Genomic DNA, 13,807 nt, shown 5'->3' on the forward strand with positions numbered 1-13,807 from the left:
TCCCATCCCCAAGAGCAGTTAGAGTTTCCACTCTCGATGGGGGAGATAATACAGGAGGTAGAAATAAATTATTTAGGCAGACAGTGAGGGAAAAACAGTCCTTGGCAGAATTTCCCTTCCAACAAAAAGCATCCGCCAAAATCATGTTTTTTTTTTTTTTTTTTTTTTCTAACAAAGAGCAGCCTGAAAAAATGAGCTGCAAACATAAATAAGGAAGCTAGAAGCTTGCATGGTGGAATGCTGGTAGCTGCACCGATAGAAAAACGCTACCTGGGGACCAGGCATGTCCTGGCATGGAGGCTCCATATTCCTTTTTTTTTGTTACAATGTCTACAGGAACAAATAAATGGGCAACAAGGCACAGCTCAGGAAGAGACCCAGCCTGAATTATAAAAGATTAGGTTGGGGGCTACCAGAAATTCATGTCCTATGCGAATGCCACACCTGGTCTAACCAGTGTTTTTTGAGCTGTATACGTCATACACCACCTCCCCACCACTCATCTATAAACCACCGTGCATTTCTCTGAGGACTGGTAAGCCATTTTTTCAGGACCCCTCTCTGTAGGAGAGCTATTTTCTTTCCTTCAACTATTCAACTTCCATTCTCAGCATCACTCTTTCTGTGTCTGCATCCTTGTTCTCCATGCTATGAGACAATGAACATCGGGTATCACCCCAGAAAATGAGGCTGTTTCAAATCTAACAGGTGGGAAATGACAAAGCAGTCTAAACTTATATGAACTGTGTATAATTTGCCATATGTGGACATTAAAGTCTCTGTTCCATTAGCTTAGTGGTCAGCAAGTAACTTGACAAATATTTCTTTAAATTTCTGCAACTTATTATTATTATTATTATTATTATTATTGCCAGGGATCTGTTTGCATATTGGGTATGACTTTCACACTCAGTCAAGAAGCTTACTATTATGCCTTAGTCTTCTCAACATGTTGTGTAGAGTTGTCAATCACACATATCTTTGGGGATCTTCATGTCTTTCCTAAGATTGTGTGCAGCTCTGAGCAGGCAAATGGAATTCTACATTCCCAAGAATACATCAGAGCTTTCCAAAACCATTGTGGTTATCTCATTTTTTTCACCTTTCCTCTTAAGCATTTTAGTTACTCCATTGTTTTCCTCAACTGTAATTTATTACCTCAAGCAACATTAGCAAAAATAATTGCCTGTAAATATTTTGAAAAATCTCCCCTATCACAAATTGCATCTTTATCACTGGTAAATTTAGGTTTTATAAAACAGAAATAGGAACATTTTTACACTGTTGGTGGGATTGTAAACTAGTTCAACCATTGTGGAAAATAGTATGGCGATTCCTCAAGGATCTAGAACTAGATGTACCATATGACCCAGCCATCCCATTACTGGGTATATACCCAAAGGATTATAAATCATGCTGCTATAAAGACACATGCACACGTATGTTTATTGCGGCACTATTCACAATAGCAAAGACTTGGAATCAACCCAAATGTCCATCAGTGACAGACTGGATTAAGAAAATGTGGCACATATACACCATGGAATACTATGCAGCCATAAAAAAGGATGAGTTTGTGTCCTTTGTAGGGACATGGATGCAGCTGGAAGCCATCATTCTTAGCAAACTATCACAAGAACAGAAAACCAAACACCGCATGTTCTCACTCATAGGTGGGAACTGAACAATGAGATCACTTGGACTCAGGAAGGGGAACATCACACACCGGGGCCTATCATGGGGAGGGGGAGGGTGGAGGGATTGCATTGGGAGTTATACCTGATATAAATGACGAGTTGATGGGTGCTGACAAGTTGATGGGTGCAGCACAGCAACATGGCACAAGTATACATATGTAACAAACCTGCACGTTATGCACATGTACCCTAGAACTTAAAGAATAATAATAATAATTAATTAATTTTAAAAAAAAGAGATATGGCAAAAAAAAAAGTTTTATAAAACAAAGACAAACCTTTTGAGTCTGTCTTCTAGGAGGATACCAGATGGTTCAATTTTTTTTTTTTTTTAACTGTGAATAAAATCTATTCCTCAACCTTCTGTACTGGAAATTCGGGCTATTATTTCCAAGGATATTGATACACTAAAGAAAAGAAGATGGAACTATGATAAATTAAAATTCTAAATAGTTCACTGTTCTTAGTGGAATTCAGCCTTTTTTTAAAAAAAGAAAAAAGCTACTTCTTTTTTTTCTGATAACCTTTGGTTAATTTTAAAATTTGAAAACAAATTTAATTCTAAATTTTCCCATGTTTTTATTGATTTTATAGAGAGGCAGAACTTCAGGTCTTTTTAAATGCAACAAACTGCAAGTGAGTTTTAGATTTCGTCTATTGTATTTTTACTTCAAAAATTTCCATGTAGTTCTGCTTTATATTTTCTAATTCTGACTTGAGATTTTCTAATTTTTTTTATCTTTTGTGAGAGTGTTTGCTCTTAGTTTTTGTGCAAATTTTTAATGATGGTTGCTTTAAAGTCTTTGTCAGGAACTTCTAAGATGTTTGCCTTGCAGTGTTAGTGTCTGCAGATTCTTTTTTTCTATTAATAGTCATTTATCTCATTCTTATTTTGTATAGTAATTTTGTATTGTATTCTGCAAAGTGTGAATATTATGTCATTAGACACTCTATTTTATTTTGTTTCTGTTTTAACATGCAGTGGAACTTTGGGTAGAGGCCTCCAGGTCTGCAGGTAATAGTTTCAATATCAGTTCCATTCTTAAATTATTTGCATTGTTATTTAGAAGTTCCTCATATATGCTTGCCTTACTTTCCAGTCTGAATAACTGGACAAAATCTGCCTATTTTTCTATGATCTTATTGCCTCTGCTATGCCAAATAGGGTCAAATATAAGCATGCACAATTCTGGGGTGAGTCTAGGAATTTATTCACATTTTTGTGTAGTTGGTTTCCAGAATTTCTTTCTCTCTGTAACTTAGCCAGTACTGTATTGTTTCTTGAGCCTTCTCATTTTGATTTTTCAATCAGAGACCTGAGGATTGATTTACCTTGTGCAATTCATGTGTCTGTTCCCAGACACGGAGGCAAGCTATGAAAAGACAGAGAGCAAAATAGGAAACATGGCTTTACCAACAGTTTTAGATCTACAGACACTCTGATAAGAAAGAAAGATCTACTTTTCTCAGTCTTTTAGACTTCTGCCGGCTCCTATTGCTGTTTCTCCAACCACTACATGTTTTAGTAGGAAGGAGGAATCAAATTTAGAAAAGAAAAGTATCAATAAATTTTTTTTCTTTTTTAGTGAGAATTAGGATCACATTTTACATTCCTTCACCCAGAAATAGAATGTTAGTTCTGGATCTTTCTGTTGCTGCAAACTCTTACTTCCAGGTTTTAAGTTATGTTGGTTCTTGGCTAGAGGATAACAATTTTAAAACAGGCAAACTAATGAGAGTTTGGTGGTATTTTGAATTCTTTTTTTTTTAAATTTAATTTACTACTATTTACTTGTCAATGTTCTCAAATAGCTGTTACATGCATCCTGTGCAGTTTCTACAGCCATGTTGAATAGGAAGAGAAGATGAGGTGTGTTTAGTTTTTCTTATCCAGAACAAAAACCTGTAGATATTTTTGCAACACATGTTTTAGAGATAAGAATACTAAAGCTTATATAAATAAGATGATATTTCAAAGATCAGATGCAAATATGTGATTTGACAGAATCAAAATATATAGCTCATGTTGTCCTAACATTTTGCAACAAAGCCATTGCACCTACTGCCATTAAGATACTCCAAAACAAATAGTATGATTTTTGACTACCCTACTGATATTTTTTTCAACATGTCTTAGAACTATTAGATACAGCATATGGTAGCTGTTGCCATTTTATGGAATGACATTCCTCAGCCTCCATCCTCTTTCCCATAGCTTTGTCATTTGCAAATCTCAACTCATAGAGCACTTAAAAAGTCTCCACCGGCATGTTAAATGTATTTTCTATTATTTCTCACTATGCTCTTCCACTACCACCAAACAAAAGAACCAAAACTCTGAAGACTTCTAAAAGTTCCATGGATTTTTAAAATAAATATTTTCACTTACTACATTTGTCTGTTTTGATTTTCATGGCTCATCTCATACTACATTCTTCGGGATGGTTCTGGAGCTGTTTGCATTTTAGATTTGTGTCCTGTTCCATTAGTACCCGGAACTAAGTCTACCTAGTAGATTCACTCATCTAAACAGTTAACAAACATATTTTCCTATGAACTTCTTTTGCAAAGTATTGGGGACTCAGATAGAAAATTACAAACAAAAAATTCCTTTAAAAAATTAACTTGCTTTCCTCAGGAGACTGAAAGTTTCTCTCTCTCTCTCTCTCTCTCTCTCTCACTTTGTCTCCTTCTCTTCCCCACTCTCTCTCTCTGTCTCCCCTTCACTCTCTCTCTCCCTCTTCTCATCCCTCTCTCTCTCCTTCTGTTTGTCTTTCTTCCTTTCTCCCTTCCTTCCTTTCTCTTTCTTTCTTTCTTTCTTTCTTTCTTTCTTTCTTTCTTTCTTTCTTTCTTTCTTTCTTTCTTTCTTTCTTTCTTTCTTTCTTTTACTTTCTTTCTTTTCTTTTCTTTTCTTTCTCTTTCTCTCTTTTTTTTCTTTCTATTTTTTAAGTTTTTCTTCAAGGGGACAGGAAGACTGACTTATAAACAAGTATCAAAAACAGAATAGTTAAGGTATTGGAACATAGAGAGGGTCTCCCAATGTATACATGTGTTGGGCAGTGGAGCAAAATTTTTCTGGCTAGATATTTGCTGACTAACTGCTCAAGCTATTCCAAAGTAACTGGCATATATTCTTGAATTTGTCATTTTTTTTCCTATATAAATATGTTTTCTATCTTTTCCACAAAAATGTGTTGGCCAGTGGAAACAACTAGATTGATGTCACTCTGTCACTGTGACTGTTCATCACTGAGCTTCTAATTATACTTGTTTTAATTTTTGTCTATTTTAAAGGATAATAATGTATTTTGACCTCAGTTTCAAACTGGCAATTACTGGCTGTGGTTGCAGCAGGAGTATATTTTTCCCCGAGTGTCTAAGAATAGAGATTCTAGAGGGAACATAAGGTAGTACGCTTCATCTGACAGGTTTAAGCATAGCTTTTGAAAATTAAAGCCTAAGGCAATATTTGCTAGATTAACTTTTTTAATGAAACTCAATGACCTTTCAAATGATTGGTGCCTAAATATTGTCAAAGGGCTTTATTTGCTAGGAAAAGATGACTGTATTTTAATGCACCAATATTATGATTGAGAGTAGCAAACTTTTGTCTGAACTAGGCATAGGTGCATTTATGAGTGCAATTATGTCTTTGCATTCAGAACTTAAATGTAAAAGCATCTAAAAGATGAGTACATTTTTCTTGGATAAGATAATGACCTTTGAATATCGAACTTTGAGAAATCTGCATATATGGATAAAATATTAAATTCATTTTTGACAAAATAAAAAGGTTTTCTGATTTTATTTCCCACCCTAGACTCAATCTTTCTGCCTTCATCCCCCGCATCCTTTTTTAAACTTTTATTTTAGGTTCAAAAGTACATGTGAAGGTTTGTTACGTAGGTAAATTCATGTGATGGGGGTTCGATGTGCAGATTATTTTATCACCCAGGCACTAAACCTATTACCCAGTAGTTGCTTTATCTGCTCTTCTCCCTCTTTACACGCTGCACCCTCAGTTAAACCTCAGTGTCTGTTGTTTCCCCCTTTGTGTCCATGTATTCTCATCATTTAGCTCCCACTTATAAGTGAGAACATGCAGTATTTGTTTTTCTGTTTCTGTGTTAGTTTGCTAAGGGAAATGACCTACAGCTTTATCTGTGTTCCTGCAAAAGAAACTATCTCATTATGTTTTATGGCTGCATAGTATTCGATGGTGTATATGTACCACTTTTTTTTTTTTAATCCAGTTTTCCATTGATAGGCATTTAGGTTGATTCCATGCCTTTGTTATTGTGAATAGTGTTGTGATGAACATATGCATGCATGTGTCTTTATGATAGAATGATTTATATTCTTTTGAGTATATATGTAGTAATGGGATTGCTGGGTTGAAGGGTATTTCTGTTTTTGCCTCTTTGAGAAATTGCCACACTGCTTTCCACAATTGTTGAACTAATTTACACTCCCAATAACAGTGTATAAGTGTTCCCTTTCTTGGCAATCTTACCAGCATATGTAACTTTTTTACTTTTGAGTAATAGCAATTCTTACTGGAGTGAGATAATATGTCATTGTGGTTTTGATTTGCATATCTCTAGTTATCAGTGATATTGAACATTTTATATGCTTGTTTGCTGCATGTATGTCTTCTTTCACAAAGTGTCTGTTCATGTGTTTTGCTCACTTTTTAATGGATTTTTTTTTCTTTGTAAATTTAAGTTTCTTAAAGACATTGGATATTAGACCTTTGTCAGATGCATAGTTTGCAATATTTTTTTCCAGTCTGTAGGTTGCCTGTTAACTCTGATGATAGTTTTGTTGTTGTTGTTGTTTTGCTGTGTAGAAGCTCTTTAGTTTAATTAGAGCCTCATTATCAATTTTTGCATTTGTTACAATTGCTTTTGCTGTCTTCATCATGAAATCTTTGCCAGTTCTTATGTGCAAAATGGCGTTGCCTAGGTTGTCTTCCAGGGTATTCATAGTTTTGGGTTTTACATTTAAAACTTATATCCATCTAGAGTTGGCTTTTGTATATGGTATAAAAAAGGGGTCCAGTCTCAATCTTCTGCATATGGCTAGCCAGTTATTCCAGCACCATTTATTAAATAAGAAGTTCTTCCTCCATTGCCTGTTTTTATCATCTTTGTTGAAGATCAGAAGGTTGTAGATGTGTGGCTTTATTTCTGGGTTCTCTGTCATATTGGTCTATAAATCTGTTTTTGTGCAAGACCATGCTGACTTGTTTACAGTAGCCCTGTAGTTTTGTTTCAAGTTGGGTAGGGTGATACCTCCTGCTTTGTTCTATTTGCTTAGGATTGCCCTGCCTATTCGGGCACTTTTTTGGTTCTATATCAATTTAAAATAATTTTTTTCTAGTCTGTGAAGAATGCCATTGGTAGTTTGATGGGAAGAGTGGCAAATTTGTGAATTGCTTTGGACAGTATGGCCATTTCAATTATATTGATTCTTGCTATCCATGAGCATGGAATATTTTTCCATTTGTTTATGTCATTTCTGATTTACTTGAGCAATGTTTTGTAATTACCATTTTATGTATCTTTTACCTCCCTGGCTAGCTTTATTACTAGGTGTTTTATTCTTTTTCTGGCAATTGTGAATGGGATTCCATTCCTGATTTGGCTCTTAGGTTGGCTATTTTTGGTGTATGGAAATACTTCTAATTTTGGTATGTTGATTTTGCATCCTGAGCCTTTGCTGAAGTTGCTTATCAGTTTAATGAGCTTTTGGGCCAAGATTATGAAATACTCTAGGTATAGAATCATATTATGTGCAAACAGAGATGGATAATGAAACAAAAATATTCAACAGAATATTAGCAAACCGAATTAGTAGTACATGAAAAAGCTAACCCACCACAATCAAGTAGGCTTTAGTCCTAGTATGCCAGGTTGGTTCAACATATGCAAATCAATAAATGTGATTCATTAAGTAAATAGAACTAGGGACAAAAATCACTTCTCACAGGATCATTTCAATAGATGCAGAAGAGGCTTTCAATAACATTCAAAATCCCTTTATGTTAAAAACTCAGCAAACTAGGTATTGAAGAAACATACCTCAAAATATTAAGAACCATCTATGACAAACCCACAGCCAACATCATCCTGAATGAGCAAAAGTGGGAAGCTTTCCCCTTGAAAGCCAGCAAAAAACGAGGATGCCCTTTGTCACCACTCATATTCAACATAGTACTGGAAGTCCTGGCCAGAGAAATCAGTCAAGAGAATGAAAAAGAGACATTCAAATAGGAAGATAGGCTGTCATCCCTTGCATTTTTCTATATAGCTTATAACTTAGTAATATCTTGGAACACAGCATGACCTTTCCTGCCTCAGGATCTTTGCCCATTCTACTTCCTTCATATAGATCATTCTGTGCAATTTCTCTGACTTGCGAAGTCATATTCATTACTTTTATTTCTAATTATGAATAGTTTCAGGAAAACAAAAATTAAAAAAATACAGTAGACACCTGGCTATTCAACATCTATATGTGAAACCTTTAAATACTTATACACACACACAGACACACACATATATATACATATATATTTTAATATTTACATCAGAATTTCTTTTTAAGAAATCAAGCACTTCCATTAATTTGAAGATATTGTGTACTTCTTCCACATCTCATTTCTCCTCTTTCTTCTCCAAAATATACCCAATATTATGAAATTGTTGGCTATAAATTCCAGTTCTATTTTGGCTATGTACATATTCATAATGATATTATTTTTTAATACAACTTTGTATATATGGTACCATAATGCTCTATCCTTCTGTACCTTTCTTATTTCTTAATATTTGTTTCATAATACTTTTATTCATTTTGAAGCATAGCAGTCTATTTCAGTAATTTTACCTGACTTATAGTATTATGTGGCATGAATATACCAGAATTTACCATTTCTCTGTTGATTCACATTTAAGATGTTTCTAATTTTTTTTTATAGCCATGTAGCAGTGAATATTATTATACATTATTATAAGGCTTCTAATTTTTTGTTATAACAATGCAGGAATGAATAATATTATACACTACTACTTATGCACATAAATAGCATCTCTTAAAGGTATCATACCTGGGATTGGACATTTCTATGTTATTGGATATGTGCAACTTTAACTTCATTCAATTTTGGAGGCATAGGAAAAATCATCCTTTTTTTTTTTTCTTTTTCCCTGTGACAACTTGGGTATTTCATACAGCCTTCCTTATCTCAGTAGAAAACAGACCCTACCAAGCTACTTTTTGTAGCAAGGATTTCCAAGTCAAGCGAAAAGTGGTGACTAAATTGAAAATTTCTGAATTTTCTGCCCTCCCTAACTTTGCCTTTACACTGACATACTCTCTGTACCCTGAGTGCTGCCATCAACATCTTTTTTCCTAGGTAACTGCTATCTACCCTTTCCTCCACTTTTCCAAGAAGGAATTTAATCCTTCTTTTGTTTCTATTGGCCCAGGTTGGACATATTTCACTAAGGTTTACATAATACTATGGGAAAAGCACCAAATTGCAAATCATATAGAGAGGACAAAAAGTTCAAAATCATCTATGCTTGACAAATCCGGGCTTCAAATTCTGACATATTAATCTCATCTTCAGGTTTTGCAGGACCTGTGTAATTGTAGTAGCTATACTCCAGCTCCAAAATACAACAATAATTTTTTTTAGCTACCTCTACCAGGAGGAAGTCATCTTTCTACTCACCCCCTATAAACTTTATCTTAGACTCCTTAACACTATAAATGTCTCATACCAGAAGACTTAATTTCTCACATGGTAGTTCATATAAGGCATTACTCTGCTAATTCAGTTTTTTGGGTTTTAAAAGATGCCTTTTTTCTCAATATATATTTTACACCAAGAATTGTCACATTTGAAAAAGTCAACACTGACTTTGCACTTAGGTCTAATAATATAAAATCATATTAACCTTATCAAGGATATAACAAACATTTAAAATGGATTTCTCACATGTGGAAACAGAAGGCTTTTCCATTACACTTCCAGGGGTACCTGGGTTAGAATTAAAGATGTTTCCCTTTGTGACTTACCCAAAAGTTCCTTGATCTGATAAACAAACTTAGGAAAGTTTCAGAATACAAAATTAATGTAAAAAATGAGGAAATTTTTTATAATTCAAACACAATTTATTTTTAATTTCTCAAACAAAAATCAACAGTTTAAGTCACTGATTGGCAAGCTATAGCCTGCAGGCCAAACCCAGCGCCACACCTGTTTTTGTAAATAAACTTTTCTTGAATTACAGCCATGCTCATTTTCGTGCATATTTTCTATGGTTGCTTTTGCATGTCAATAGCAGAGTTGAGTAGATGGGACAGAGGTCGCCTGATCTGCAAAGCCCAAAATATTTACTGTCCGGTCCTTTACAGGAAGTTTGCTGACACCTGATTTAAGTGATTATGATTTGATTTAAGGACAGGGTGACATCTGACAAAAGTATCAGTAAGAATGGGGGCACTGACCTATCAAATAGCGAGATTCCCCCAAATAGGAAGGAGATCAAGAGAGTATATTTGGCATCAATTCTTTGACAAACGTTTTGATATAAATTATAATTACTTAAACTACACATTCAAACAATTTAACAAAAACCTTTTCTTCCCAATTTGGTCACTTTATTATTTGAGCAAGACAACAGATTGCTAATATTTAGTCCAAAAGAGATCACACCTGAAAGGGATGAAGAAGAACAACTTAACTATCTCTCATCTGCTTATTCTTGAAGCAAGCTGAGAGTTGCTGCCTGTTTTCCAGATGTCCATCTCCTCATTACAGAAGCTGAAGATTTGCTGTAGCCATGTAAGACAAGCTGGGAAGCAATGAACTCCTCATCTTTCTGTTCCTAGGCTCCATGATTGTTCTATTTCTTTCTGGGAAAGAAGTTACTGTCTTTTTTATTTCTTTTATTTTTTTTCTGAGAAACAGTGATTGGCTCAGTCATGAATACTATCGAATTTGAACGCTATTGGTATATGAGGAACTTGCTGACTAGAAAAGTTTTATGTAATAAGCTCATGTTTTTATGGTGCCAGACGGAAGACAGGCTTCCAAGTTGAGATCCCAGGATTCTACACATTCAGAATCTCAAAATCTTCCTCCAGATCAAACTCCTCCAGTTATTCAGTAGAGTCAATGAATTATGCCCCAGTGGTTGTCACTTCTGGCCTGGCTAGAGGTACAAGGAGAGGCCAGTGCGATGGATGTTTCTGAATCAATTCAAACATCTTTAAATGCTCCTTTTGAATTTCCTTCTGAACAAGACTATGCCAGTTATTAAAGTCTTTTTCTTATTTTCAGAAAAATCCCAATGCAACTGAAGCATCCAGGTTCAGTATGTTCATTCGCTGTGGGGACTGCAGGCAATGGAAAGTCTGGTCATCAATCATTTCATTCTCTTCAGTGTTGACAAAGGTCTGGGTTGTGTGAGGGTCCAAAAAGATGAGCTTATCACCTAAGAATTCTCTGAAATAATAAGCATTATTCGGTTTTTCTCCTAATGCCCCTAAAGAGTGTGGCATCTTAAAACACTCTTTGAATGCATCAACATAGACAGGATTGTTTCAGTTTATGCCCAGGCAAAGGGGCACAATGAGCAACAGGGGTTTCCAGGCTAGGCAGTAGGCAGAGGTGCCCTTACTCCAGTTTGAAGCAGCGAATCGGGAGACCTATCACAGTCTGTGTCAGCACTCAAGGGAAGGACACAACACTTTTTTTGATATCTTTAATGACCACTATGTTATCCATTGAAACATAAAGAGACAAGGAATTCCATTCATCAAGTAAAGCAAGGTTTTTTGTTAACATCTGTGCAACTGTATTTGGTCCAAACCATTCTCCAATTGATTTCCCTTCTCCTACACCCATTTGTGCCATTTGATGTATAGTATAGCAACAATTTTTTATAAGAAGCACTGTAGGATCCATTGGCATTATGCTGTTGTTGTTGTTGTTGTTTCTCCCAGTTCCAGTCCTTTCCCAAGTGTTTATGTATAAGGGCTTGAGCCAGTATCATCTGTCCACAGTATAGCATACATCCCTAACCAGGATCTGATGAAGGGCCCATTACCCAAATTGGTGAAAATTTCCTTCTGTATGTAAACTATAGACAAATACTCATTTCAGACAACAGCTTAGAAGTTTCTGTTTTAATATGATGCTGTTTTTCTAAGATCCATACCAGCTCATCTGTATGTAAATATTCTTCTAGGTATTCAATGAAAGTAGTAATCTGGTTTTCATACTTCGATAAAACTGACTCCATTCTCCAGCTGTCATCCTGGGCTAATTCCACCAGCAACCTGATGGAATAGCTTCTGCACAACAAAAGAAACTATCAACAGAATAAACAGACAACCTAAGAGTGAGAGAAAATATTTGAAAACCATGCATCTGACAAATATCTAATACCCAGAATGTATAAGGACTTAAACAAATTTACGTGCAAAAAACAAACAACCACATTACAAAGTGGACAAATAATGGGAACAGACACTTTTCAAAAGAAGACATACATGCGGCCAACAAGCTTATAAAAATGCTTAACCTTACAAATAATCAGCGATATGCAAATAAAAAACATGATGAAATACCATCTCACACCAGTCAGAATGGCTATTGTTAAAAAGTCAAAAATAACAGATGCTGACAAGGTTGTGGGGAAAGAATACTTATAAACTGATGGCACAAAGAAAAATTAGTTCAGCCATTGTGAAAAGTAGTGTGGTGATTCCTTAAAGAGTTTAAAACAGAACTACAAGTCGACCAGCAATTCTGTTGTTGAGTATATACACCAAAAGACGTAATTCATTCCACCGTAAAGACACATGCATGTGTATATTCATCACATCATTATTCAAAATAAAAAAGACATGAAATCAACCTACATGTGCATCAATAGTAGACTTGGTAAAGAAAATGTGGTACTTATATACCATGGAATACTATGCATCAATAAAAAAGAACCAAATCATGCCCTTTCCAGCACTGTTAATGGAACTGGAGGCCATTTTCCTAAGCAAACTAACAAAGAAACAGAAAACCAAATGCTGCATTTTCTCACTTATAAGTGGAAGCCAAACATCAAGTACATATGGACACAAAGAAGGAAACAATAGTCAGGTCTATCTGAGGGTGGAGGTTGGAAGGAGGGTGAGGATCAAATAACTATTTACCAGGTACTATATTTACTATCTAGGATAGAAATAATAAATTATTTACACATAATTTATTTATATAACAAAGTTGCACATTTTTCCCCTGAAACTTAAATAATATTTCTTTTAAAAAGTACACATTTCATTGAGCATTCTATAAAAGTTGTTTTCTAAAAGATAAATAGAGCCAGACATGATGGCTCATGCCTGTAATCCCAGCACTTTGGGAGGCTGAGGCGGGTGGATCACCTGAGGTCAGGAGTTCGAGACCAGCCTGGCCAACATGGGGTAACCCCATCTCTACTAAAAATACAAAAATTAGCTGGGCAGGGTGGCACAACCTGTAATCCCAGCTACTCGGGAGACTGAGGCAGGAGAATCGCTTGAACCCAGGAGGCAGAGGTTGCAGTGAGCCAAGATCGCACCACTGCACTCCAACCTGGGTGACAGAGCGAGATTCTGTCTCAAAAAAATAAAATAAAATAGAAACAAATTAAATAAATTACAAAAGTTAAAGGTAAATAATCTTGAATCCTGATTTTATTTTGTTCATGTTCATGAACGAACAACACAGTAATTCAGGACCTATAAACAAAATTGGGAAGAAAATGATTTTAACAGATTAAATGATAAAGGTAGTAACAAATATGTAACGAAGATCTTATAAATGAAGAATATACCAAAAAAGTAATGCAGATGCATATCTCATAAATTTAGGAGCAAATAGGACCTGATTAGTTGGTACAAGTATATAAAATAAGAAGAGGTCAATTATACATTTTATTTAGCATATAGTTCTCAATCCTAATACTTGGGGAAAATCGCAAGCTCTAGAGTTTGAGTCAAAACTGAGTTACTTAGAAAACTTTAAGTTGTGTGCCTATTTGGAAATCTCTTTT

General features: G+C 35.1%; 1 pseudogene; it reads right to left on the bottom strand.

Annotated features, from left to right (window-relative positions):
* Nucleotides 1-10,823: 10,823 nt before the first annotated feature.
* Nucleotides 10,824-12,016, bottom strand: LOC103232270 (cysteine protease ATG4A-like; annotated as a pseudogene).
* Between the last annotated feature and the right edge of the window lie 1,791 nt (nt 12,017-13,807).

This window comes from Chlorocebus sabaeus, chromosome X (genome assembly GCF_047675955.1).
Source record: "Chlorocebus sabaeus isolate Y175 chromosome X, mChlSab1.0.hap1, whole genome shotgun sequence".
NCBI classification, from domain to species: Eukaryota; Metazoa; Chordata; class Mammalia; order Primates; family Cercopithecidae; genus Chlorocebus; species Chlorocebus sabaeus.